General features: G+C 38.2%; 1 long non-coding RNA gene across 1 annotated transcript; it reads left to right on the top strand.

Moving 5' to 3' along the window:
- The first annotated feature begins 161 nt into the window (after positions 1-161).
- Positions 162-7,393, top strand: LOC110674833. The gene is made up of 2 exons (XR_002499232.1): positions 162-1,578; positions 5,487-7,393. It is a non-coding gene; the product is annotated as an uncharacterized LOC110674833 (long non-coding RNA).
- Positions 7,394-13,637: the final 6,244 nt, after the last annotated feature.

Here is a 13,637-nt window from a genome sequence, read left to right as displayed (position 1 = left end):
CTTTCGGCGAATTGTATAGTGGCCTGATTCGGTCGAGGGCCAGCAACGAACTACCTCAAGTCTGCGGAAAAACTGTCGTCGCTGGGAACTCCACTATGTCTACGAAGCAACCCGCACATGAACTCGACCAAAATTACATCCTGAACTCTAGATCTACAAGTAATAAGTGATATGCGTTTGATTGAGATCTTCAACGTTTCACGAGCAGAGTAATCCTCTGTCTAGGGTTTGATTATGTTCTGTTGGAGCCTTCGAAGAGCTGGACTTGGAGAAGATCACCCGAACAAAGAGGAAGCCCAGCTGGAAAATCCGAGCAATTGACGTGTAATCGCGGAAAATCCAATGACGCAGAGAACTCCGCTTTATCTACGAAGCAAACCGAACCATGAACTCGATCAAAATTACATCCTGAACTCGAAATCTACAAGTAATCGCTGCGGTAGATGTGGATTAGCAAAAAACGTGCTGAATCCAGCGCCATGAACATCCAATTCGAAAGGCCAGGTGTAAAACACTGCAGTTCAATGATCAATTAGGATCTTCAACGTTTCTTGAGCGGAGTGATCCTCTGTCTAGGGTTTGATCATGTCATACTGAACTAACGTTCTGTTGGAACCTTCGATAAGCTGGACTTGGAGAGGATCGTCGAAAAAAATCGGAAGCAGAACTGGAAAATCAGGAATCGACTTGTCCTCAAGGACGATCGAATGACGCATAAAACTCGATGATATCTACGAAACAAACCGAACATGAACTCAATCAAAAATTACATCAAGAACTCTAGATCTACAGGTGATCGCTGCGAAAGATCTGGAACTGGAAAATACTGCAGTGCGATGTGTGATATGCGTTCAATTCGAATCTTCAACGTTTCACAAGCAGAGTGATCCACTGTCTAGGGTTTGACTATACTATACTGAACGAAAATTCTGTTGGAACCTTCAATAAGCTGAAAAATAAGAGCAGTCGACGTAAGCTCAAGAAAAATCTTATGACGCAGAGAACTTCACTAAATCAACGAGCAAACTAAACATGAACTTTACCAAAGTTACATCCTGAACTCTAAATCTACAGCTACAGCTGCGGAAGATTAGCAACAACGCCATCAATACCCAACTAGCAATGCCAACCGGAAAAATACTGCTGTGTGATGTGTGATATGCATTTAATTAGGATCCTCAACGTTTCACGAGCGGAGTGTTGCTCTGTCTAGGGTTTGATTATGTTCTAAAAAAGTTCTGTTGGAGCCTTCAATAAGTTAAGCTTGCAGAAGATCGTCGTAAAAAGGATGCCGATTTGCTGAGAAGTAGGAGAAATCAACTTATCATCAAGGGACATCTACTGAAGCAGAGAACTCCACTTTATCTACGAAGCAAACCGAACATGAACTCGATCAAAATTACATCCTGAACCAAGAATGGAAGTCGTCTCTAGCGACAAATAGCACAACGGTCTGCGAGGACAGTCATTTTTGCAGCATGATATCAACACCTCACTACGTGCGCCCTGTACAGATATATGGAGCATCCAAATGCACTGCTTGGATCGTGGGATAAATCGTTTGTCGTTGGATCGGTGGTAGGTCATTTGGCATAAAGTCGTTTGACATAAAGTCGTTTGGCATAATGGTCGTTTGGCATAATAGTCGTTTGGCATAATAAGTCTGAAACCAAGAATTTTTTAAGATGAGATTCGTTTTTACGTTTCTTTTGAATCTTTCTGATGACATTAGGCTTGTTGCGGAGTCAATAACTGACAATAATTGATACAAAATGTCACTTTATTCAACAATCATATGCTCTTGAATAAACTTAAGCATATAAGAAAAGTTATTGTCAATAATATTTTATAATTTATGCAGGAATTACCTTTCTTTAAAATATCAATTTTTCTTTTGAGTTCCGCTATTGGAATATTTTTTTGCACTGAAGATTTTGATAGATTTAGCACTAATTTACCCTTCTTTCAAACATTGGAGTTCTTTTAAATGTGATGTAACCAAATTATAGGCATAAAAACTGTTGATTTGAAATTGAAACAAATTTTACCTTCTTTTATACATAGGCTGTTCTTTTAAGAGCGGGGATGAACCAGCCTCGGGCTGAATTTTCCCTTAATAAAGAGTCAATCAATCTTTTAAGATTTCGTTGTTCCCAACTGACAACATGGCAGCAATTGATGACATTGATCTGCTCAAGTTATCAGCGAAAAGAGAAATCGATTACTGGAGTTACTTTGATGGGTTGTGCTACTTTTCACGTAATGTCGGTTCCCCGAATGTCGTTTCCCCGAACACCAGTATCCCGAATACCAGTTCCCAGAATATCCCGCTTCAACAAAAAGTCCACTTCCCCGAAAAGTTTGTGTCACTCATACTTGTCGTAACTTTAAACATTTCAGGGTGGTGAACGAACTGGCCATCTGATATACACCCTTCTTTATTTAATTGGTGGTTCTTTCGAGTTCTACCGTCCTCAATATGTTTGCCAACATAATGACAGAATACCTACTTCTTTTGATTGCTTATCGTTCTTGCTCGTTCACCTTCCAGCCACTAAAGACTATTATAGCACCTATTCAAACTGCATCACTTTTCGGGGAAACGAGTCATTCTAGGAACTGGCATTCGGGGAACCGACATTCAGAGAAACGACATTCGGGGAAAAGTAGGACAAGAGCTATGATTCTGAACGCAATTTTTGATGTCTTTTCGTTTTATTATGCCGCAATAGTTTTTTGACGTCCAATCTTCTATTGATTTAATCATATATTTTGCCTTCTTCTAAAAATAGGTCTCTATATTTATACTGTTTTAAATTTTATTATTCAGTCAAGCTAAATGTTCACCATTTATATATTTCGCAATTCTTGCAAGATGTGCTGTTAGAATAATAATTACTTTAAAACCTGTAAATATTCAACATATTTTTTGCAAACACAAGATCTACTTTCAAGATATGCTGGAAAAATATTGTTTCAATCACACATTTTCCCTCCTTTCGATAATAGCCAGTGTTTTTGATGTACACTTTCAAAATTAAAATTTATATTGAATGTGTTGTTCATTTGAGTTCACGCAGAGAAAACAATTTTGATATCAAATATATTCTGAGTCATCACAACAATATTTCTGAATTATGTGCCGGCTTATAATTGCGTTTCATTATTTTGATAACTACTATCAATTTGGTTCAAAAATTTTTATTTTCGATTTCGACAGCTGGGTTCAATACGGTTCAACAAAATTTATTTTTGATTTAATAATTTATTCTTTTGAAACAACAATATTTTTGCATTAAATTAAACATTTTTATGCTTGAAACAAAGTCTTGTTCTTTTTTGATTCTATAATAAATTTATTTGGAATAATAAAACTTATTCATTGATGCCACCCATTTTGCTTTCATGTTGCAATGAAGACAAACAACTGTAGTTGGGAAAATTAATTATTTTTTTTTTCATTTTCATTTTTACAATGCTTATCAAATTTTAAAATGTACCTGCACCGCTTTCCTACACTCAAAAAAATCCAAACGTCATTGCTACGTGAAAAATCACGTAGATCATTCCAAATTCATTTTGCCTTCACTTCACCTGACTAAGATAAAGATCACTAAGCCATTCATAACCATCAAATAGTGAATCGGTAATTGTTACTGAGGTTACCTATCGCACTTACGTGAAATTCACGTAGGTGCCTAAGTTCATTTTGACATCTGCATATTGTACGTACATTCGGTGTTGAGCGCAAATTCTAAGATGGCGCCCGCTTGATTTTTGCAGAACTTCAGGAGCTGCTGAACTTTAAACCCTGTGTTAGATTGATTTTAAGGTAAATATGCTTTGAATACCGAAGAATCCCTGCATAACTTCATATTTTACATCTGATTTATAACCTCTATCAATTATAGCACGCGAAGGCTGCAGCAAAACAGAACATACTCACAACATTTGGGAAACAAGTTTCACAATGCTCAGATTGAATATAAAGATATCACAATCTTTTAGATTTGTTCACATTTTCCAATTGGGAATTAGTTTTCTTCCAAAGCCTATTAGAGATAAGGTTGGTCTATATTCTAGTTAATGTGCGGTGCAAAACCATCTAGGTCCTATTGAAACGCTTCGTAAAGGCTACCGGAAAATCCACGTAGCTCTTACTTGTAGCGCCGGTGGAATGGACGAAGTTCAAAAGTTCATGCGTTCATTCTGGGCTACCTATGATTAACGTAAGAGCTACGTGAAAAGTGCGATGAAAAAAAAAACCACGTATGTTTTCACGTAACAATGACGTTTGGATTATTTTGAATGAGTCATCAATTATGGAATGAAATTGTTCCCCACCACAAGCGACAAGGTGGACTCATCAGCTCAATATCCTTCCGATGAGTTAGTTCCAGTGTTGCATGTAGGAGTTAACTGCAATAATGAAAAATGACTTATTTGATTCAAAACTATAGAAAAGGATGATGGCAACTTACCAAGGAAGTCTTTTATGATGGATTCCGATGTTCCAAAACTATTAAATGAGTCGATTTATTGCACTTCTGCATTGTAATTTCTCCGCGTAGATTATTTTCACTTTTACACAAGATTGTAAAACAAAATGACAGATCAGGTCTTTATAAACCAGAATCAACATTAAAATAAACTGAAACAAACAAATCGTCAATTTAAAATTAAGTTTTTTGTCGTTGTTTCAAAAATAAATCTGATTGAAAATGCTGTCAGAAAATTCAAAAATATTTCTGATTTGTTTCAATGAAAATCATTGCTGTTTCAACGCAATTCGATTAGTTACGACAAATTGAAAGTATTTATCAAAAATAAGAAAAACAATTGTTGTTTTGAATAGCTGTTAATTCTCTGCGTGTTATTTTGTGAGAAGATATTTAGTGTTACAGCCTTAAACATTTTAAACCAAAAAAAAATCTGCTCTTTTATATAGGCTATATTTGCATTATGCTGCAATAATAGATCTCTGGATAAGAGTTTCTAATATTTTGCAAATAAATGTTTCCTTCTTCTACTAAGTAATTTTCATCAAGTATTACGTAAAAACTGGAACAGAGCTTGATCTGCAGCAAAATATGTGCATTCCCTTTATTAATAACTGCGAACTTTCTTTGCCAATTTACTATTTTCAATTATCTATATCACAACAATTCAACAATACTTTATGTTCTGGGATGTGAAGAAAATTATTGTTCCGAAAAGATCTTCCACCAGACCCGTCACGAGTTTTATTTAGTTATGCTCTCTAATGTCACTACAATTTATGACATTCATAGCTTGGATTATCTCTGAACGACCACCACGCTCATTGAGAAACTACAAAAAAAATTTCCTATGGGCTCAGTGGTGTTGACCTCGGTGAAAGATTCGTAAATGCCGATATTCATTCTTACTCAATCGTTATGCCAAACGACTATTATGCCAAACGGCCATTATGCCAAACGACCATTATGCCAAACGGAAATCACTAGATTGCCATCCTTTTCCTGAACTCTACATCTACAAGTAATCGCTGCCGAAGATCTGGATTAGCCACAAATGTACTGAACCCAACTTCATCACCATCCAATCAGCAATGCTAGCTGGAAAAATGCTGCAGTTATATCTGTAATATGCGTTCCAGTTAGATCTTGGTCGTTCCATTAGCGGAGTTATCGTCTGTCTAGGGTTTGATTTTGTTATGACGAAAACAAATTTTACTGGAAGCATTCGATAAGCTGGACTTAGAGAAGATCATCGGTAGAGCGGAGGCACCTACAGCGGTGCCAACGAAAAGGAAAACCGTCTCCTACGTCTTCCCACGGAAATTGCAGTCAACATCGACTTCAGTTGTTCAATCGTATTACATTCTTCCACATCAGCAGGATACTACAAACCAATATTGTCGTCGAAATTTAGGGGCGATAATCGATAATTAGCATCGAGGAGCAAAGCACATCACTCTTGAAAGCTTCCACTAAAGTTCTACGTCCACATCTCACTTTCCTCCGGTAACTTCCGTTTGTCAACGACTACGATATAGAACACCATATTCACGGCCGGTCTTTTCAAGGATTTTTCAAATCGAACAGATTTTGAGTCTACAGCTTACATCCATATGTTAAGGAATAGATTGGATTTTGAAGAATGAAATCGACGTTCTCAACGTGAATAATCCATTAACCCACCTCTTCAAAAGTGTGTCAGCCAACTAGGGAGGAATCAAGGAGATTTAAGTACATCAAATCAGTTAAAAACTGCATAAAACTAGGCGATAAAAGATAACACAACGATTTTGCATTCCTAGCTGATTTTCCTAATGTCAACATCAATTGCAATCGAACTATGCAACTAGAAGCGTGATGCAACTTATTATACGCCGTTGGCTACTATTACTGTCTCAATATGTCGGATATTGATAAATAGAGTGAAATTCACAAAATCAAACTGAGCGCCAACAAAGCAATAACGCACAAGAAAGCTTGGATTTCACTGACATCGTGTCTCAGGAAGCAACATATTAATAGAACAGACTGTAGCATCAAACTACAAACACATATTAGGAAAGAAGCGGAGTTTTACCTTAACTACGCCAACTTTAGATTTATATTTAATATAAATTGTGCCATCTCAGCTGGGCACAACTACGTACCTGAGTGATTTCACTAGAATGAACTAAAAATGGAGATGCCTAAATCTAAGAATTTGCTATGACGCCATGACGGAAGTTGTGTACTAAGGATAAGAAAATAGACTGCCGACAAATTTTGAGCAACCTTAAACAATGCAAAAAAAAACTCGACTGAATTCACCGGGAATCGTTCGTAAGACCAGGTAAGCTGCGGTTGGTTTATCGCAACATCACTGCAACACGTTATCCCAAACATTAAACGGAGAAATCTGAATTCACTTAGATTGCGAACTTCAAATCAAATAACATCCTGGTCAACAGTGACGAACATCATAAGGGTAAACATTTCAAAACTGCATTTCACTTAAAAAAACATCGAGGAAAATAAACGCCCAACGTGAACTGAATGGTGTCAACTGTTAGGAAGGAGCCACACAAAAATCATGAAACAGGAAAAAATCACTACAATAACTTCAACTCGAGTCACATAGATCTTCCATCGTCACCGTTCCAAACCACCACCAGTCATCATATATCCTACCAAATGCAACAAAAAGTTTAGAAGCGCAGCGCCAATCGGAAAACATTCGTCATTTGCTGTGACCACCGACCAGTCCTAGCGAATGCCGCAAACTCCGGAAACTGAACGGGCGTCGTGCAGTACTACCAAGCTAAACACCATTATTACGAACAAATCATATTATGTTCAATCTCTTCCAAAGTGTTACTGTAGGTACCTATTCAATGAAAAAACGGTGCATTTCGATATTTGTTCACGTGTACGGCTTGCATGCAAGGGGCTGTGTGGCCTGCCTGCCTGGGTTATTTCCTATATGATGATAACATGATGACATGTCCTTGCATGCCTATGACTCGGCAACCGGAAAAGGTGTTCCAGTAACCTATTGGCTTAGCCCGAGATCGAGCGTATCTTCCCGTCGATTGCTGAATCTTCTTGGTAAAGTCACCTTGTGTCCCACCACTGAATGTTTTCCGTGGATCCTGCCCTGGGTGCCCATCCAGAACATGTTACTGCAACCACCTTAGCTATTTTTCCCGCTAAAATAACGGCTATATCATATTTAAACTTTTTATATGAAACATTGGGTCTATAAATGAACCTTGACACTTTTGATCTTGTTTGACGTTCGCTTAGTCGACAAAAACACCACAGGGGTTCTAGTTTTAACACTGGGGTTGTTCCTTCTGACATTTCGAAAGGGACACGGAAAACAAAATACATCCACAATTTGAGTCAAGGGGTGTGACAAAATCTAAAAAAACATAATAAATTGTTTTTTGGGCTTATACAAACGGAAAACATTTAAAAATTGAGTAAACATGTGTTTTTAGCCTAAACTTAAGCGTTTGGCACTAAAATTGGGGCAGGGCTTGAGGACCCTATTGAAAGCTAATGTTATAAATGTCATGGTGATTCGAATGATATTCAAGTAAGGTACTTTCACTCCAAACATTAAATTAATCGAGTCAAGCTGAGGGTCGTGGGTTCGAATCCCACCGGCCGAGGATCTTTTCGGGTTGGAAATTTTCTCGACTTCCCAGGGCATAGAGTATCTTCGTACCTGCCACACGATAGACGCATGCAAAAATGGTCATTGGCATAGTAAGCTCTCAGTTAATAACTGTGGAAGTGCTCATAAGAACACTAAGCTGAGAAGCAGGCTCTGTCCCAGTGGGGACGTAACGCCAGAAAGAAGAAGAAGAGTTTTGGAAATTTTATGACGGATATCGTTGCAAAACGTTTGTTGGGGAGTTGACCGCTTCACGATCTTAAGTTAAACACAAATAAATGATCTCGTCTCAGAGTATAACATAAACACTCGCGACATTGGTACTCTATGAATTACATATCTACTAACTAGCCGAAACTAGGTAATGTGATCTAGTAGGCGATGATAATGTTGTATTTAGTTTCTCTCACTTTTTGCGCAACCTTCAACCAGAGAACACGTAATTCAGAAACATTAACAAACATTTTGGTCCTTCGAACCGGATGGGATATTATTCGCTCCATAAAGGTAAATCAATTATAACTTTTAGCTTTTCATCAATTAGGTGTGATAAGTGTCCAACGCCTGGGTTGGATTCATCGACGCTTGGGTCGATGAGTAAGATATCCAATTGAGGAAATGGATATGCAAAACCGACGCTAGGGTCGTACTTACGGATTTCAACACGTGGGTTGAAATAAAACAGAACATCAAGAGACAGACATCAATTTCCAACACGAGGGTTGGTCAAATTGAGCCTGAGAAAATCTTCCAACACGCGGGTTGGAAGTCACATGGTTAAGCTTGTACACGGACAGGCAAAATTCTAACACACGGGTTGGAATATTATACACACGAGACTGGAGTCGATTTTGAGGTTATGTTTGGCACACGGGCCAAGAGACACACATGTTATGAATATCGGTTCGGAATTACTCCTATAAAAAGCAGTAGTTTTGCGAAATTATGCAATTTCAGATCGTTGTGTTGATTGTAGCGTTCTATAAGGAAACATCCTTCAGGCCACGTTCGAGGGTTGCCACAAAAAGTACGAACAGATAAAAAGCTCGCTTGAGCATTGACCCGATAAAGCAACATACAAAACAGAACTTGAGGTAGAGTGTATATACGGCTTAGCAATGTTCGAAATAAAAAAAAAATGATTTGCAACATGAAAACACAAGCAAATAGTTCTTCCAACAGAAATTCTGTGAGACTTAAAACAGTTAATCTTTTGATTTTTGATAGCTCAGGAGAGAGTTGGGTTGAATGGATTAATAAAAACTACTCATTGGTCCACAAAAAACTACTCATCCGACAGTTGAGACATTCAAATACCTACAATTGTTTTTACGAGGTGCCACCATCGGACTAATCGATTCAGAGTTAACCACTCAAGCAAACTACGCGATAGCTTGGGATCTTTTGGAATAACTCGAAACTTAGCGCACTCGTTGAATGTTTGAACTAAAGATAGTTGAGATGGAGTGAGTCATAGCCTTACGAGATTTGTTTGATTCGGATCAAACATCTACGGTTTTCCCAATTCTAGAGCAACTTATAGAGTCTTGTAACGCCATTCTCATACAATAAATGGCAAACAAATTGAATTCAGAAACATGTAATAAGCAAAAATCAGCAATATTTGGAATAAAGAAAAAAAATTACAAGCAACTGGAGAAATTTGTGAATGAGAGATGCTATGGTTTGGACGTGATACCAACATACAGAGAAGTTTTAGAACCATCAAGCAATGAACGGTGATTAATGGATCAGTCCATACACCGTTGAATAATGTTCTGATGAGCGGTCCTACAATGCTACAATATCTGTTTAACATTTTCCTGAGGGTCCGGTATTAAAGATATGCAATAACAGCTGACCCTAAAACAATTTTTTAGTCGAGCTTTGATCTACTATAATGATTGACAACTGCAATTCTTACTACATATAAAGATTTTCTCCAGAAGAGGCTGTCTTTATACACTGTTACGTATGGAACAAGGTTGGCTTCGTTTACATCGTCACATTGCCTAAGACAACTTGCTCTAAAATATGAACGAGGTGTATCCAAAAATTGGAAACATGAGCGGTTAAATGATAATTCTACGGACCTCATATCGAGGGAATCGTCTACACTGAAATTATTCAGGAGCTTGTCTTGGTGAAACGGGTAATTACCTCTTTACCTTATGTGCAAAGGACATGGATTTTTGAAATGGGGGTAATGTTTTCCACAAATTGGCACATACATCCCTGGGAGAGCGATAGATTGGCGGCACATGCTTTCAAAACATGTAGTTTATATGTGTTATTTTGCGTGCATTGGAGGTATTGTTTGCACAAACTTTGAAATCTCGCGTAACTTTTCAAAACGGCCTATCTAACAATTCACACATTTCGAGTAAATCGAGCTTGAAGGTTGTGAAAATATATTTTGAAACTGTATCAAAATGAAACAATTTTTCCCTACTGTGTTGCTTGTAGAGGGAAGCAGTGTAATAGAGTTCAACGTATGAAATGAAATTTTGTCAATTTATTTGGAAATTACACTGAAATCTATAAAAACATCAGATAGGACGTTTTGACCAAAAATATGTACATAGGATAAATCACATAGGTCGTTCTGTTTCAACAATTGTTACATTGGACATTCATTTCGGTCATTTTGTTTCAGTTATAGTTACATGGGACATTTTGATTTGAGCACACAACAAGCATGTTTTATTTCATTTTGTATCCACGTGCGTTGAACTGCTTCAACATTCAAGTTGAACTGCTCATTTTGTTGCGGTGTGATAATCGCAGGCACCAGCTGTGCTTTGTTTTGATTCATTTGAAGAAGGGACGAATGACCTTCGGGTTAAAGTCTCTCACGAACAACAACAATTTGATTCATTCAACGCCACGCCGTCACTTTTCCCCCTCCGTCTATGTGTCCTATGTAACAACAGAAGGAGAGGAAACGTTGAGCTGTATTTGGGACTTTTTGCTTTCTCGCTGTTTCTCTCTCAATATTCCCCCCGTTTCAATGCTGGCTTCTCCCACACTTGTTCGTGTGTGAGTTATCCACTGCACGACGGGTGGTGACGACTGTGTTGCATTCGGCACCAGCCGTCGGCGCAAACAAGAAATAGCGGTGGGAAATGATGACGATGACGGCGCTGTCGATTGTGTTGTAGGAAACCAATGCCAAACAAATACATACAGCTTCTCCGCTCTTCGGTGAATGATTGCTCTGCAAATATATGTGCGCAAGTCGCGCATGCACGTTGCTCGTGTTGCTGCCGTGAAGCATATGTATATGCTTCATCGACCATGGATTTGAATCGGATTGATACAATAAGATCATGATGCTGAATATCATTTCCCTACATGCACTCAATACGCTGATAACATGAAAAGAGAACTGGCAGCTGAGCGAGTGCTGATCAAATCCAGCTTAAGCCTAAAACATGATGTGGCAAAAAGACCAAAATACAGTTTTGTGTACCTTGTTCTCTTTTTGTTATTTGAGCGTATTCAATATTGCGAGGCAGAGCGACTCTGAAAATATCGACATTTTGTTGCGGTGTGCTAATCGGAGACACCAGCTGTGCTTTGTTTTGATTCATTCAATCACACGACGTCACTTCTTCCCCTCCGTCTATGTGTCCTATGTAACAACATAAGGAGGGAAAACGTTGAGCTGTATGTAGGACATTTTGCTCTCTCACTGATTCTCCCTCAATTTTCCCCCCGTTTTTATGACGGTTTCGCCCACATGATCATGTGTGAGTTTCCCACCGCATGACGTGGTGGTGGTGACGGCTGTGTTGCAATCAGCACTAGCCGTCGGTTGAAACAAGAAATTGCGGTGGGGAATGATGACGATGACGACGCCATCCATCTTGTTGTAGGAACTCGAGAAAGGAGCCCACGCCTAACAAATACATACAGCTTCTCCTCTCTTCGGTGATTGATCGCTCTGCAAATATGTGTGAGCAAGTCGCGCATGTACGATGCTCGTGTTGCTGCCGGGAAGCATATTTATATGCTTGATCGACCATGCATCTGAATCAGATTGATACAATGACATCATGATGCTCAATCTTGTGCTCAATATCATTCCCCTATATGCACGCAATGCGCTGATAATATGAAAAGAGAAGTTGCTGCTGATCCAATCCAGCGAAACGGTAAAACATGGTTTGGCAAAAAGACCAAAATACAGTTTTGTGTAACTCATTCTCTTTTTGTCACTTGAGCTTTTTCAATTTTGCGAGGCAGTGCGACTCTGAAAATATCGACTGAAATGATTGAGAAGCAGTTATTATGGCATTCTATACATCTAAGTAGTGTCTCAGACACGCTTCTACAAATCATTCTACTTTTTAAACTCCATTCCAAAGCTTTATTCAGGAATGTCCAATGTAACATTAGAATCGTGTTTATTCATCAATGTTACATAGGACATGTGGTTGGTTCTCTGATCAAAGGTCCAATGTAACAATTGATTAAAAGCGATGCAGTTTTGAACATTGGTCATTTTGTTAAGCTTTTAATAGATTAATTTGTTGTTAATACATCAGAACGAGTGTTCTAGTGTGCTGCTAAGTGGTGCAACGCAAATGATTTGCAATGGTAATCTTGATTTGTTTACATTTGTTACTTAGGACGTTTTGAAAAGTTACGCGAGAAATTGCCAAACATCATGGAGATTTGCCTATAAGTATGTGCCGATTTAGCCAGGTGTAGAGATCGTGATAGTCCATGGAGTAATGTCTCAATTTCAATATTGTTAAACGAAAATCAGCTATAAACATCCTCAAAGTATATAGGAGTACTCACTACTCGATCATTTTTTCCAAACTGAGCAATTGACAGTATACTGTTTGTGATTCATAAGGAATTGTGAAACTGTTGAACAAGCCAGGTGCAAAGGTTTTTGATGATTCAGGAACTTGAGCATGTACAATTGTGTCATAAGAGTGATACAAAATAGAATGTTTGCCATTGAAATACAGCTGCTACTAAAGAACAAGCTTTTGTCCAGTTCCAGCTCTCCTATAACTCTAACCATTTATAAGACGATCGCCAGGTTTTTCAGGTTGAAGTCGCAGGAGTGAGTTTTGATCAACAGCTTCCATTGTTTTTCTCAACTAAATGCAAACTAGCAAACCTACTGGCAGTTAATTAAACATTTGTAAAACTTTTATACGACAAGTATGAAATGTTGGCCTATATACTGTCAAAACCTTACACGTCAAATGGTTAATCAGGGTATAAACTCTTCCGTAGCAAGCGTATAGTTAAATCATATAGCTCCGATTGAAAGAGTGAACCCAGGAAGATCATTCAAAATATGTGGAATAGACATTGGAGTACTTTGAGTACTTTCCATTCACCAGGAATCAGAAAGCACATAAAATATATTTTATCTTATTCATTTGTCGTTGAGCTCGAGCAGTTCATTTAGAAATAATGAGTGCACTCTCAAGTCGAGAGTCTCAAATACAGAA

The sequence above is a fragment of the Aedes aegypti genome, chromosome 1, assembly GCF_002204515.2.
Source record: "Aedes aegypti strain LVP_AGWG chromosome 1, AaegL5.0 Primary Assembly, whole genome shotgun sequence".
NCBI classification, from domain to species: domain Eukaryota; kingdom Metazoa; phylum Arthropoda; class Insecta; order Diptera; family Culicidae; genus Aedes; species Aedes aegypti.
The sequence above is the reverse complement of the archived record's forward strand: the minus strand, read 5'-3'. Positions and strand labels throughout refer to the sequence as shown.